Source organism: Hyla sarda, unplaced genomic scaffold (assembly GCF_029499605.1).
Source record: "Hyla sarda isolate aHylSar1 unplaced genomic scaffold, aHylSar1.hap1 scaffold_2816, whole genome shotgun sequence".
NCBI classification, from domain to species: domain Eukaryota; kingdom Metazoa; phylum Chordata; class Amphibia; order Anura; family Hylidae; genus Hyla; species Hyla sarda.
In genome coordinates this window covers 17,444-30,066 of record NW_026609521.1, presented here as the reverse complement: position 1 = coordinate 30,066, position 12,623 = coordinate 17,444, and the positions used below count along the sequence as shown (strand labels likewise).

Here is a 12,623-nt window from a genome sequence, read left to right as displayed (position 1 = left end):
TATGAAGGCCGTAATAGACGACATCACCAAACAGCTCCATAGTCACATACACAGCAAAGGAGAGATGTTGTTTACACCTAGTGATGTCAGTGGTATTGAGTGACATCACAGCACAGTGCTAAGGCTCCTGGGCCTGGACACAGCAGCGGCTGCAATATCTCAACGGAGAATACGTTTATATCTATGTGTGTGTGTGCGCATATATATATATATATATATATATATATATATATATATATATATTTCTCCGCCGATATCACTTTTAAACCCATTTCCACCTTTTTTTCCCTTCTCTTCCTCTTACTTTTTTTTCACGTTTTTTTACGTTTTTCTCCTTTTCGCCTCTTTTCTGGGCGTATTATTCTTCTTTTTCTTCTTTTTTTTCGTCTAATGCATACCCCATCAGTGCAGCAATGCTTATTCAATACCGCCAGCAGATGGAGACACTGGGGGATAATTTTCTAAGGATTTATACTGATTTTTCCTGTCTGAATTTGTCGCACAGAAAGTTGCAGGCCAAATATGTGTGACATTTCTGCGACTTTAGCTTCTAGAGCATTTTTACAACATTATACATAGGTGCTGAATACATAAAAAGCGACTGTTCAGCGACAGACAAGTCGCATCGGCTGAAAGTAGGCCAGAATGTCAGTCCATGTTGGAGCAGGTTTAGATACAGTCTAAAGCATAGATCTCAAAGTCTGTGCACAGAATTTAGCAAGGGCCTCGCACCTTCTGATGCATCAGGTAGGTGCACAATAGCATAGCCTAACCCTCTGTACTTTGGTCTATATTGATGCGGGACATAGACAGCCAGCTGATGACCAATCCATTAGTGCAATGGATGGCTGGAAGCATTTGTCTTTGCCTTTGCAATACCACAGAAGCAATGCATGGTCAATGTACAGCAATGACACACCTGTGTGAACAGCCAGGAGACCCCCCCCCTCCCCATGTTATGTTACATAGTTACATAGTTAGTACGGTCGAAAAAAGACATATGTCCATCAAGTTCAACCAGGGAATTAAGGGGTAGGGGTGTGGCGCGATATTGGGGAAGGGATGAGATTTTATATTTCTTCATAAGCATTAATCTTATTTTGTCAATTAGGAACATTCAGCACCCACCCGCTATCAAGGCAGCTGCCTATCATGTCATGCCCTACCTGCACAGGTGTGCTGGCTACTCAAATGATCCAATTAAGGAGGCCATTTAGTCAGCAGCAGCAGAAGTCCTGTGCCTGGACGCTCCAACAGGGGCCAGACACAAGCAGAAGCAGAAGCAGCAGAAGCAGCAGCAGCACCACCTTTTGTTTTTTGGCTGCAGCAGCAGCAAGGCCCACAGGGCTGGCTAGCTGGCTAGCCAGCAAGCAGGTAGCAATGAAAGTAGGAATCTTTCTTTTTAACCCTGTAAGGGGGTGGTGCACTGTACCCGAAGATACTGCCATATCGGGTCAATGCATAGGGCGACGGAAGCAAGCTTCGAAATCGGCCCCCGTTCTCAAAAATCCATTTAATATATGGTCCCCAGATAGGGGACGTATCAGATATTAAACTGATAAGAACAGATACTACACTTGATCTTAGCCAAAAGGCCGAGAAGCGATAACCGTGAAAGGGGTGGGCCCAACAAGGTCCCCTTCATGGGCACTATCACTGCTTGCTGTCAGGGAGGCTGCCAGACAATTTTCCATGCACACTCTGGGCTGGGGGGCAGTCAACCACCAGTACACACAGCAGAACCTAAACCCATACCATTATTGCTAAGCAGCAAGACAGGGGCCCATTGCACTCCCACGGGGCCTTTTTAAATGCAATCCATAACCCGGATTTGCCAGGAACCCTTCTTACTCCTCCTACTTGCATGTGACACTGGGCTTAGGATCTGCATAGGAAACACACACACAAGCACACACCTACCTTTGTTGCCTGCAGATGCCTCCTTGGCTGTCCCCAAACGGTATCAAACCAACACCCACGGGAAGCTGTAAGCATAGAGGACATGCCTGCACCCCATTGGACTTACCTGTGTGGGTTAAATCCGGGTTATTTGACAACCTATGGCGGTGATGGTTCTGCTCAGGCAGAGCAGTGCTGATGCTCCTCATAAAGCTGTCGCTGCTGTGAAGGTTCTAGGTGACATCACAAATCCCTATGGTTACATACACAACAAAGCTGGGTTGTTGTTGTTTACACTCTGCAAGGCCTGTGGAAGTGAGTGACATCATAGCACTGTAGTTCTGAGGGTTCAAGATGGATGCAACAATCTCCTGTTGCTTCTATGAAGGCCGTAATAGACGACATCACCAAACAGCTCCATAGTCACATACACAGCAAAGGAGAGATGTTGTTTACACCTAGTGATGTCAGTGGTATTGAGTGACATCACAGCACAGTGCTAAGGCTCCTGGGCCTGGACACAGCAGCGGCTGCAATATCTCAACGGAGAATACGTTTATATCTATGTGTGTGTGTGCGCATATATATATATATATATATATATATATATATATATATATATATATATATATATTTCTCCGCCGAAATCACTTTTAAACCCATTTCCACCTTTTTTTCCCTTCTCTTCCTCTTACTTTTTTTTCACGTTTTTTTACGTTTTTCTCCTTTTCGCCTCTTTTCTGGGCGTATTATTCTTCTTTTTCTTCTTTTTTTTCGTCTAATGCATACCCCATCAGTGCAGCAATGCTTATTCAATACCGCCAGCAGATGGAGACACTGGGGGATAATTTTCTAAGGATTTATACTGATTTTTCCTGTCTGAATTTGTCGCACAGAAAGTTGCAGGCCAAATATGTGTGACATTTCTGCGACTTTAGCTTCTAGAGCATTTTTACAACATTATACATAGGTGCTGAATACATAAAAAGCGACTGTTCAGCGACAGACAAGTCGCATCGGCTGAAAGTAGGCCAGAATGTCAGTCCATGTTGGAGCAGGTTTAGATACAGTCTAAAGCATAGATCTCAAAGTCTGTGCACAGAATTTAGCAAGGGCCTCGCACCTTCTGATGCATCAGGTAGGTGCACAATAGCATAGCCTAACCCTCTGTACTTTGGTCTATATTGATGCGGGACATAGACAGCCAGCTGATGACCAATCCATTAGTGCAATGGATGGCTGGAAGCATTTGTCTTTGCCTTTGCAATACCACAGAAGCAATGCATGGTCAATGTACAGCAATGACACACCTGTGTGAACAGCCAGGAGACCCCCCCCCCCATGTTATGTTACATAGTTACATAGTTAGTACGGTCGAAAAAAGACATATGTCCATCAAGTTCAACCAGGGAATTAAGGGGTAGGGGTGTGGCGCGATATTGGGGAAGGGATGAGATTTTATATTTCTTCATAAGCATTAATCTTATTTTGTCAATTAGGAACATTCAGCACCCACCCGCTATCAAGGCAGCTGCCTATCATGTCATGCCCTACCTGCACAGGTGTGCTGGCTACTCAAATGATCCAATTAAGGAGGCCATTTAGTCAGCAGCAGCAGAAGTCCTGTGCCTGGACGCTCCAACAGGGGCCAGACACAAGCAGAAGCAGAAGCAGCAGAAGCAGCAGCAGCACCACCTTTTGTTTTTTGGCTGCAGCAGCAGCAAGGCCCACAGGGCTGGCTAGCTGGCTAGCCAGCAAGCAGGTAGCAATGAAAGTAGGAATCTTTCTTTTTAACCCTGTAAGGGGGTGGTGCACTGTACCCGAAGATACTGCCATATCGGGTCAATGCATAGGGCGACGGAAGCAAGCTTCGAAATCGGCCCCCGTTCTCAAAAATCCATTTAATATATGGTCCCCAGATAGGGGACGTATCAGATATTAAACTGATAAGAACAGATACTACACTTGATCTTAGCCAAAAGGCCGAGAAGCGATAACCGTGAAAGGGGCGGGCCCAACAAGGTCCCCTTCATGGGCACTATCACTGCTTGCTGTCAGGGAGGCTGCCAGACAATTTTCCATGCACACTCTGGGCTGGGGGGCAGTCAACCACCAGTACACACAGCAGAACCTAAACCCATACCATTATTGCTAAGCAGCAAGACAGGGGCCCATTGCACTCCCACGGGGCCTTTTTAAATGCAATCCATAACCCGGATTTGCCAGGAACCCTTCTTACTCCTCCTACTTGCATGTGACACTGGGCTTAGGATCTGCATAGGAAACACACACACAAGCACACACCTACCTTTGTTGCCTGCAGATGCCTCCTTGGCTGTCCCCAAACGGTATCAAACCAACACCCACGGGAAGCTGTAAGCATAGAGGACATGCCTGCACCCCATTGGACTTACCTGTGTGGGTTAAATCCGGGTTATTTGACAACCTATGGCGGTGATGGTTCTGCTCAGGCAGAGCAGTGCTGATGCTCCTCATAAAGCTGTCGCTGCTGTGAAGGTTCTAGGTGACATCACAAATCCCTATGGTTACATACACAACAAAGCTGGGTTGTTGTTGTTTACACTCTGCAAGGCCTGTGGAAGTGAGTGACATCATAGCACTGTAGTTCTGAGGGTTCAAGATGGATGCAACAATCTCCTGTTGCTTCTATGAAGGCCGTAATAGACGACATCACCAAACAGCTCCATAGTCACATACACAGCAAAGGAGAGATGTTGTTTACACCTAGTGATGTCAGTGGTATTGAGTGACATCACAGCACAGTGCTAAGGCTCCTGGGCCTGGACACAGCAGCGGCTGCAATATCTCAACGGAGAATACGTTTATATCTATGTGTGTGTGTGCGCATATATATATATATATATATATATATATATATATATATATATATATATATATTTCTCCGCCGAAATCACTTTTAAACCCATTTCCACCTTTTTTTCCCTTCTCTTCCTCTTACTTTTTTTTCAAGTTTTTTTACGTTTTTCTCCTTTTCGCCTCTTTTCTGGGCGTATTATTCTTCTTTTTCTTCTTTTTTTTCGTCTAATGCATACCCCATCAGTGCAGCAATGCTTATTCAATACCGCCAGCAGATGGAGACACTGGGGGATAATTTTCTAAGGATTTATACTGATTTTTCCTGTCTGAATTTGTCGCACAGAAAGTTGCAGGCCAAATATGTGTGACATTTCTGCGACTTTAGCTTCTAGAGCATTTTTACAACATTATACATAGGTGCTGAATACATAAAAAGCGACTGTTCAGCGACAGACAAGTCGCATCGGCTGAAAGTAGGCCAGAATGTCAGTCCATGTTGGAGCAGGTTTAGATACAGTCTAAAGCATAGATCTCAAAGTCTGTGCACAGAATTTAGCAAGGGCCTCGCACCTTCTGATGCATCAGGTAGGTGCACAATAGCATAGCCTAACCCTCTGTACTTTGGTCTATATTGATGCGGGACATAGACAGCCAGCTGATGACCAATCCATTAGTGCAATGGATGGCTGGAAGCATTTGTCTTTGCCTTTGCAATACCACAGAAGCAATGCATGGTCAATGTACAGCAATGACACACCTGTGTGAACAGCCAGGAGACCCCCCCCCCCCCCCATGTTATGTTACATAGTTACATAGTTAGTACGGTCGAAAAAAGACATATGTCCATCAAGTTCAACCAGGGAATTAAGGGGTAGGGGTGTGGCGCGATATTGGGGAAGGGATGAGATTTTATATTTCTTCATAAGCATTAATCTTATTTTGTCAATTAGGAACATTCAGCACCCACCCGCTATCAAGGCAGCTGCCTATCATGTCATGCCCTACCTGCACAGGTGTGCTGGCTACTCAAATGATCCAATTAAGGAGGCCATTTAGTCAGCAGCAGCAGAAGTCCTGTGCCTGGACGCTCCAACAGGGGCCAGACACAAGCAGAAGCAGAAGCAGCAGAAGCAGCAGCAGCACCACCTTTTGTTTTTTGGCTGCAGCAGCAGCAGCAAGGCCCACAGGGCTGGCTAGCTGGCTAGCCAGCAAGCAGGTAGCAATGAAAGTAGGAATCTTTCTTTTTAACCCTGTAAGGGGGTGGTGCACTGTACCCGAAGATACTGCCATATCGGGTCAATGCATAGGGCGACGGAAGCAAGCTTCGAAATCGGCCCCCGTTCTCAAAAATCCATTTAATATATGGTCCCCAGATAGGGGACGTATCAGATATTAAACTGATAAGAACAGATACTACACTTGATCTTAGCCAAAAGGCCGAGAAGCGATAACCGTGAAAGGGGCGGGCCCAACAAGGTCCCCTTCATGGGCACTATCACTGCTTGCTGTCAGGGAGGCTGCCAGACAATTTTCCATGCACACTCTGGGCTGGGGGGCAGTCAACCACCAGTACACACAGCAGAACCTAAACCCATACCATTATTGCTAAGCAGCAAGACAGGGGCCCATTGCACTCCCACGGGGCCTTTTTAAATGCAATCCATAACCCGGATTTGCCAGGAACCCTTCTTACTCCTCCTACTTGCATGTGACACTGGGCTTAGGATCTGCATAGGAAACACACACACAAGCACACACCTACCTTTGTTGCCTGCAGATGCCTCCTTGGCTGTCCCCAAACGGTATCAAACCAACACCCACGGGAAGCTGTAAGCATAGAGGACATGCCTGCACCCCATTGGACTTACCTGTGTGGGTTAAATCCGGGTTATTTGACAACCTATGGCGGTGATGGTTCTGCTCAGGCAGAGCAGTGCTGATGCTCCTCATAAAGCTGTCGCTGCTGTGAAGGTTCTAGGTGACATCACAAATCCCTATGGTTACATACACAACAAAGCTGGGTTGTTGTTGTTTACACTCTGCAAGGCCTGTGGAAGTGAGTGACATCATAGCACTGTAGTTCTGAGGGTTCAAGATGGATGCAACAATCTCCTGTTGCTTCTATGAAGGCCGTAATAGACGACATCACCAAACAGCTCCATAGTCACATACACAGCAAAGGAGAGATGTTGTTTACACCTAGTGATGTCAGTGGTATTGAGTGACATCACAGCACAGTGCTAAGGCTCCTGGGCCTGGACACAGCAGCGGCTGCAATATCTCAACGGAGAATACGTTTATATCTATGTGTGTGTGTGCGCATATATATATATATATATATATATATATATATATATATATATTTCTCCGCCGAAATCACTTTTAAACCCATTTCCACCTTTTTTTCCCTTCTCTTCCTCTTACTTTTTTTTCACGTTTTTTTACGTTTTTCTCCTTTTCGCCTCTTTTCTGGGCGTATTATTCTTCTTTTTCTTCTTTTTTTTCGTCTAATGCATACCCCATCAGTGCAGCAATGCTTATTCAATACCGCCAGCAGATGGAGACACTGGGGGATAATTTTCTAAGGATTTATACTGATTTTTCCTGTCTGAATTTGTCGCACAGAAAGTTGCAGGCCAAATATGTGTGACATTTCTGCGACTTTAGCTTCTAGAGCATTTTTACAACATTATACATAGGTGCTGAATACATAAAAAGCGACTGTTCAGCGACAGACAAGTCGCATCGGCTGAAAGTAGGCCAGAATGTCAGTCCATGTTGGAGCAGGTTTAGATACAGTCTAAAGCATAGATCTCAAAGTCTGTGCACAGAATTTAGCAAGGGCCTCGCACCTTCTGATGCATCAGGTAGGTGCACAATAGCATAGCCTAACCCTCTGTACTTTGGTCTATATTGATGCGGGACATAGACAGCCAGCTGATGACCAATCCATTAGTGCAATGGATGGCTGGAAGCATTTGTCTTTGCCTTTGCAATACCACAGAAGCAATGCATGGTCAATGTACAGCAATGACACACCTGTGTGAACAGCCAGGAGACCCCCCCCCCCCCCATGTTATGTTACATAGTTACATAGTTAGTACGGTCGAAAAAAGACATATGTCCATCAAGTTCAACCAGGGAATTAAGGGGTAGGGGTGTGGCGCGATATTGGGGAAGGGATGAGATTTTATATTTCTTCATAAGCATTAATCTTATTTTGTCAATTAGGAACATTCAGCACCCACCCGCTATCAAGGCAGCTGCCTATCATGTCATGCCCTACCTGCACAGGTGTGCTGGCTACTCAAATGATCCAATTAAGGAGGCCATTTAGTCAGCAGCAGCAGAAGTCCTGTGCCTGGACGCTCCAACAGGGGCCAGACACAAGCAGAAGCAGAAGCAGCAGAAGCAGCAGCAGCACCACCTTTTGTTTTTTGGCTGCAGCAGCAGCAAGGCCCACAGGGCTGGCTAGCTGGCTAGCCAGCAAGCAGGTAGCAATGAAAGTAGGAATCTTTCTTTTTAACCCTGTAAGGGGGTGGTGCACTGTACCCGAAGATACTGCCATATCGGGTCAATGCATAGGGCGACGGAAGCAAGCTTCGAAATCGGCCCCCGTTCTCAAAAATCCATTTAATATATGGTCCCCAGATAGGGGACGTATCAGATATTAAACTGATAAGAACAGATACTACACTTGATCTTAGCCAAAAGGCCGAGAAGCGATAACCGTGAAAGGGGCGGGCCCAACAAGGTCCCCTTCATGGGCACTATCACTGCTTGCTGTCAGGGAGGCTGCCAGACAATTTTCCATGCACACTCTGGGCTGGGGGGCAGTCAACCACCAGTACACACAGCAGAACCTAAACCCATACCATTATTGCTAAGCAGCAAGACAGGGGCCCATTGCACTCCCACGGGGCCTTTTTAAATGCAATCCATAACCCGGATTTGCCAGGAACCCTTCTTACTCCTCCTACTTGCATGTGACACTGGGCTTAGGATCTGCATAGGAAACACACACACAAGCACACACCTACCTTTGTTGCCTGCAGATGCCTCCTTGGCTGTCCCCAAACGGTATCAAACCAACACCCACGGGAAGCTGTAAGCATAGAGGACATGCCTGCACCCCATTGGACTTACCTGTGTGGGTTAAATCCGGGTTATTTGACAACCTATGGCGGTGATGGTTCTGCTCAGGCAGAGCAGTGCTGATGCTCCTCATAAAGCTGTCGCTGCTGTGAAGGTTCTAGGTGACATCACAAATCCCTATGGTTACATACACAACAAAGCTGGGTTGTTGTTGTTTACACTCTGCAAGGCCTGTGGAAGTGAGTGACATCATAGCACTGTAGTTCTGAGGGTTCAAGATGGATGCAACAATCTCCTGTTGCTTCTATGAAGGCCGTAATAGACGACATCACCAAACAGCTCCATAGTCACATACACAGCAAAGGAGAGATGTTGTTTACACCTAGTGATGTCAGTGGTATTGAGTGACATCACAGCACAGTGCTAAGGCTCCTGGGCCTGGACACAGCAGCGGCTGCAATATCTCAACGGAGAATACGTTTATATCTATGTGTGTGTGTGCGCATATATATATATATATATATATGTCACGATTCGGCTTCCAGGTAGTGGATCCTCTGTGTCAGCGAGGGATTGGCGTGGACCGTGCTAGTGGACCGGTTCTAAGAGGCTACTGGTTTTCACCAGAGCCCGCCGCAAAGCGGGATGGTCTTGCTGCGGCAGTAGCAACCAGGTCGTATCCACTAGCAACGGCTCTACCTCGCTGACTGCTGAGAAGGCGTGGGACAGAAGGACTAGACAGAGGCAAGGTCAGACGTAGCAGAAGGTCGGGGGCAGGCGGCAAGGTTCGTAGTCAGGATGGGTAGCAGAAGTTCAGGTACACAGGCTTTGGACACACTAAACGCTTTCACTGGCACAAGGCAACAAGATCCGGCCAGGGAGTGCATGGGAGGAGGTCAGATAAAGGCAGGGAGCAGGTGGAAGCCAATTAAGCTAATTGGGCCAGGCACCAATCATTGGTGCACTGGCCCTTTAAGTCTCAGAGAGCTGGCGCGCGCGCGCCCTAGAGAGCGGAGCCGCGCGCGCCAGCACATGACAGCAGGGGACCGGGACGGGTAAGTGACCTGGGATGCGATTCGCGAGCGGGCGCGTCCCGCTGTGCGAATCGCATCCCCAACGGCCATGACAGTGCAGCGCTCCCGGTCAGCGGGACCGACCGGGGCGCTGCAGGGAGAAAGACGCCGTGAGCGCTCCGGGGAGGAGCGGGGACCCGGAGCGCTAGGCGTAACAGTACCCCCCCCCTTAGGTCTCCCCTTCTCTTTGTCCGGTAACTGCCTCCCCTGGGATGAGGACACCGGGAAGGAATGGAGGGTTTCCTCAACGGCAGGCAGTACAGCAGGAGTGGGAATGGGGAGGGAGGGCAGAGGGCGAGGCCTGGCACGGGGCAGTGTGACACCAGGACGGGGGCCATGGGGAGGCACAGAGGCTTGCCTGACGGGACTGGGAGGGGGGGAGAGGCACTTCCTGTGGCAGGCAGAGTCCCAGTTCCTGATCTCCCCGGTGGTCCAATCAATGGTGGGGGAATGAAGCCGGAGCCAAGGCAGACCGAGGAGGACCTCAGAGGTACAGTTGGGGAGAATGAAGAACTCAATCCTCTCAAGGTGGGGTCCAATAGACATGAGGAGGGGCTCTGTGCGGTAACGCACGGTGCAGTCCAATCTGGCTCCGTTGACCGCGGAAATGTAGAGCGGCTTGACGAGACGGGTCACCGGGATGCTGAATTTATTAACAAACGACTCCAAAATAAAATTTCCAGAGGCACCGGAGTCCAAGCAGGCCACGGCTGAGAGGGAGGAGTTGGCTGAAGAAGAAATCCGCACGGGTACCGTGAGACGTGGAGGAGCAGACTTGGAACCAAGAGACGCCACACCCACGTGAGCTGGGTGCGTGCGTGCGTTTCCCAGGCGTGGAGGACGGATAGGGCAATCCACCAAGAAATGCTCGGTACTGGCACAGTAAAGACAGAGATTTTCTTCTCTACGGCGATTCCTCTCTTCCTGGGTCAGGCGAGACCGATCCACTTGCATGACCTCCTCGGCGGGAGGCCCAGGCGAAGACTGCAAAGGATGCTGTGGGAGAGGTGCCCAGAGATCTAAGTCTTTTTCCTGGCGGAGCTCTTGGTGTCGCTCAGAAAAACGCATGTCAATGCGGGTAGCCAAATGGATGAGTTCTTGGAGGTTGGCAGGAATCTCTCGTGCGGCCAGCACATCCTTGATGCGACTGGATAGGCCTTTTTTAAAGGTCGCGCAGAGAGCCTCATTATTCCAGGATAGTTCAGAAGCAAAAGTACGGAATTGTATGGCGTACTCGCCAACGGAAGAATTACCCTGGACCAGGTTCAACAGGGCAGTCTCGGCAGAAGAAGCTCGGGCTGGCTCCTCGAAGACACTCCGGAGTTCAGCGAAGAAGGCCTGGACTGTGGCTGTGGCAGGATCATTGCGGTCCCAGAGCGGTGTGGCCCAAGACAAGGCCTTTCCTGAAAGAAGGCTTACTACGAACGCCACCTTAGACCGTTCTGAAGGAAACAAGTCCGACAACATCTCCATATGCAGGGAACACTGAGACAAAAATCCACGGCAGAGTTTAGAGTCCCCATCAAATTTGTCCGGCAGGGACAAGCGGAGGTTAGGAGCGGCCACTCGCTGCGGAGGAGGTGCAGGAGCTGGCGGAGGAGATGGTTGCTGCTGTAGCAGAGGCAGAAGTTGCTGTAACATGGCGGTCAACTGCGACAGCTGCTGTCCTTGTTGGGCAATCTGCTGCGATTGCTGAGCGACCACCGTGGGAAGATCAGCGAGACTTGGCAGCGGCACCTCAGCGGGATCCATGGCCGGATCTACTGTCACGATTCGGCTTCCAGGTAGTGGATCCTCTGTGTCAGCGAGGGATTGGCGTGGACCGTGCTAGTGGACCGGTTCTAAGAGGCTACTGGTTTTCACCAGAGCCCGCCGCAAAGCGGGATGGTCTTGCTGCGGCAGTAGCAACCAGGTCGTATCCACTAGCAACGGCTCTACCTCGCTGACTGCTGAGAAGGCGTGGGACAGAAGGACTAGACAGAGGCAAGGTCAGACGTAGCAGAAGGTCGGGGGCAGGCGGCAAGGTTCGTAGTCAGGATGGGTAGCAGAAGTTCAGGTACACAGGCTTTGGACACACTAAACGCTTTCACTGGCACAAGGCAACAAGATCCGGCCAGGGAGTGCATGGGAGGAGGTCAGATAAAGGCAGGGAGCAGGTGGAAGCCAATTAAGCTAATTGGGCCAGGCACCAATCATTGGTGCACTGGCCCTTTAAGTCTCAGAGAGCTGGCGCGCGCGCGCCCTAGAGAGCGGAGCCGCGCGCGCCAGCACATGACAGCAGGGGACCGGGACGGGTAAGTGACCTGGGATGCGATTCGCGAGCGGGCGCGTCCCGCTGTGCGAATCGCATCCCCAACGGCCATGACAGTGCAGCGCTCCCGGTCAGCGGGACCGACCGGGGCGCTGCAGGGAGAAAGACGCCGTGAGCGCTCCGGGGAGGAGCGGGGACCCGGAGCGCTAGGCGTAACAATATATATATATATATATATATATATTTCTCCGCCGAAATCACTTTTAAACCCATTTCCACCTTTTTTTCCCTTCTCTTCCTCTTACTTTTTTTTCACGTTTTTTTACGTTTTTCTCCTTTTCGCCTCTTTTCTGGGCGTATTATTCTTCTTTTTCTTCTTTTTTTTCGTCTAATGCATACCCCATCAGTGCAGCAATGCTTATTCAATACCGCCAGCAGATGGAGACACTGGGGGATAATTTTCTAAG

The 12,623-nt window shown here is 48.9% G+C and overlaps 4 non-coding genes across 4 annotated transcripts; all 4 read right to left on the bottom strand.

Annotated features, from left to right (window-relative positions):
- Positions 1 to 1,416: 1,416 nt before the first annotated feature.
- Positions 1,417 to 1,607, bottom strand: LOC130326208 (U2 spliceosomal RNA). Its single transcript, XR_008870866.1, has one exon. It is a non-coding gene; the product is annotated as a U2 spliceosomal RNA (small nuclear RNA).
- Positions 1,608 to 3,703: 2,096 nt separating this feature from the next.
- Positions 3,704 to 3,894, bottom strand: LOC130326206 (U2 spliceosomal RNA). Its single transcript, XR_008870865.1, has one exon. It is a non-coding gene; the product is annotated as a U2 spliceosomal RNA (small nuclear RNA).
- A 2,101-nt stretch (positions 3,895 to 5,995) lies between these two features.
- On the bottom strand, positions 5,996 to 6,186 carry LOC130326205 (U2 spliceosomal RNA). Its single transcript, XR_008870864.1, has one exon. It is a non-coding gene; the product is annotated as a U2 spliceosomal RNA (small nuclear RNA).
- Positions 6,187 to 8,273: 2,087 nt separating this feature from the next.
- On the bottom strand, positions 8,274 to 8,464 carry LOC130326204 (U2 spliceosomal RNA). The gene has a single exon (XR_008870863.1). It is a non-coding gene; the product is annotated as a U2 spliceosomal RNA (small nuclear RNA).
- Between the last annotated feature and the right edge of the window lie 4,159 nt (positions 8,465 to 12,623).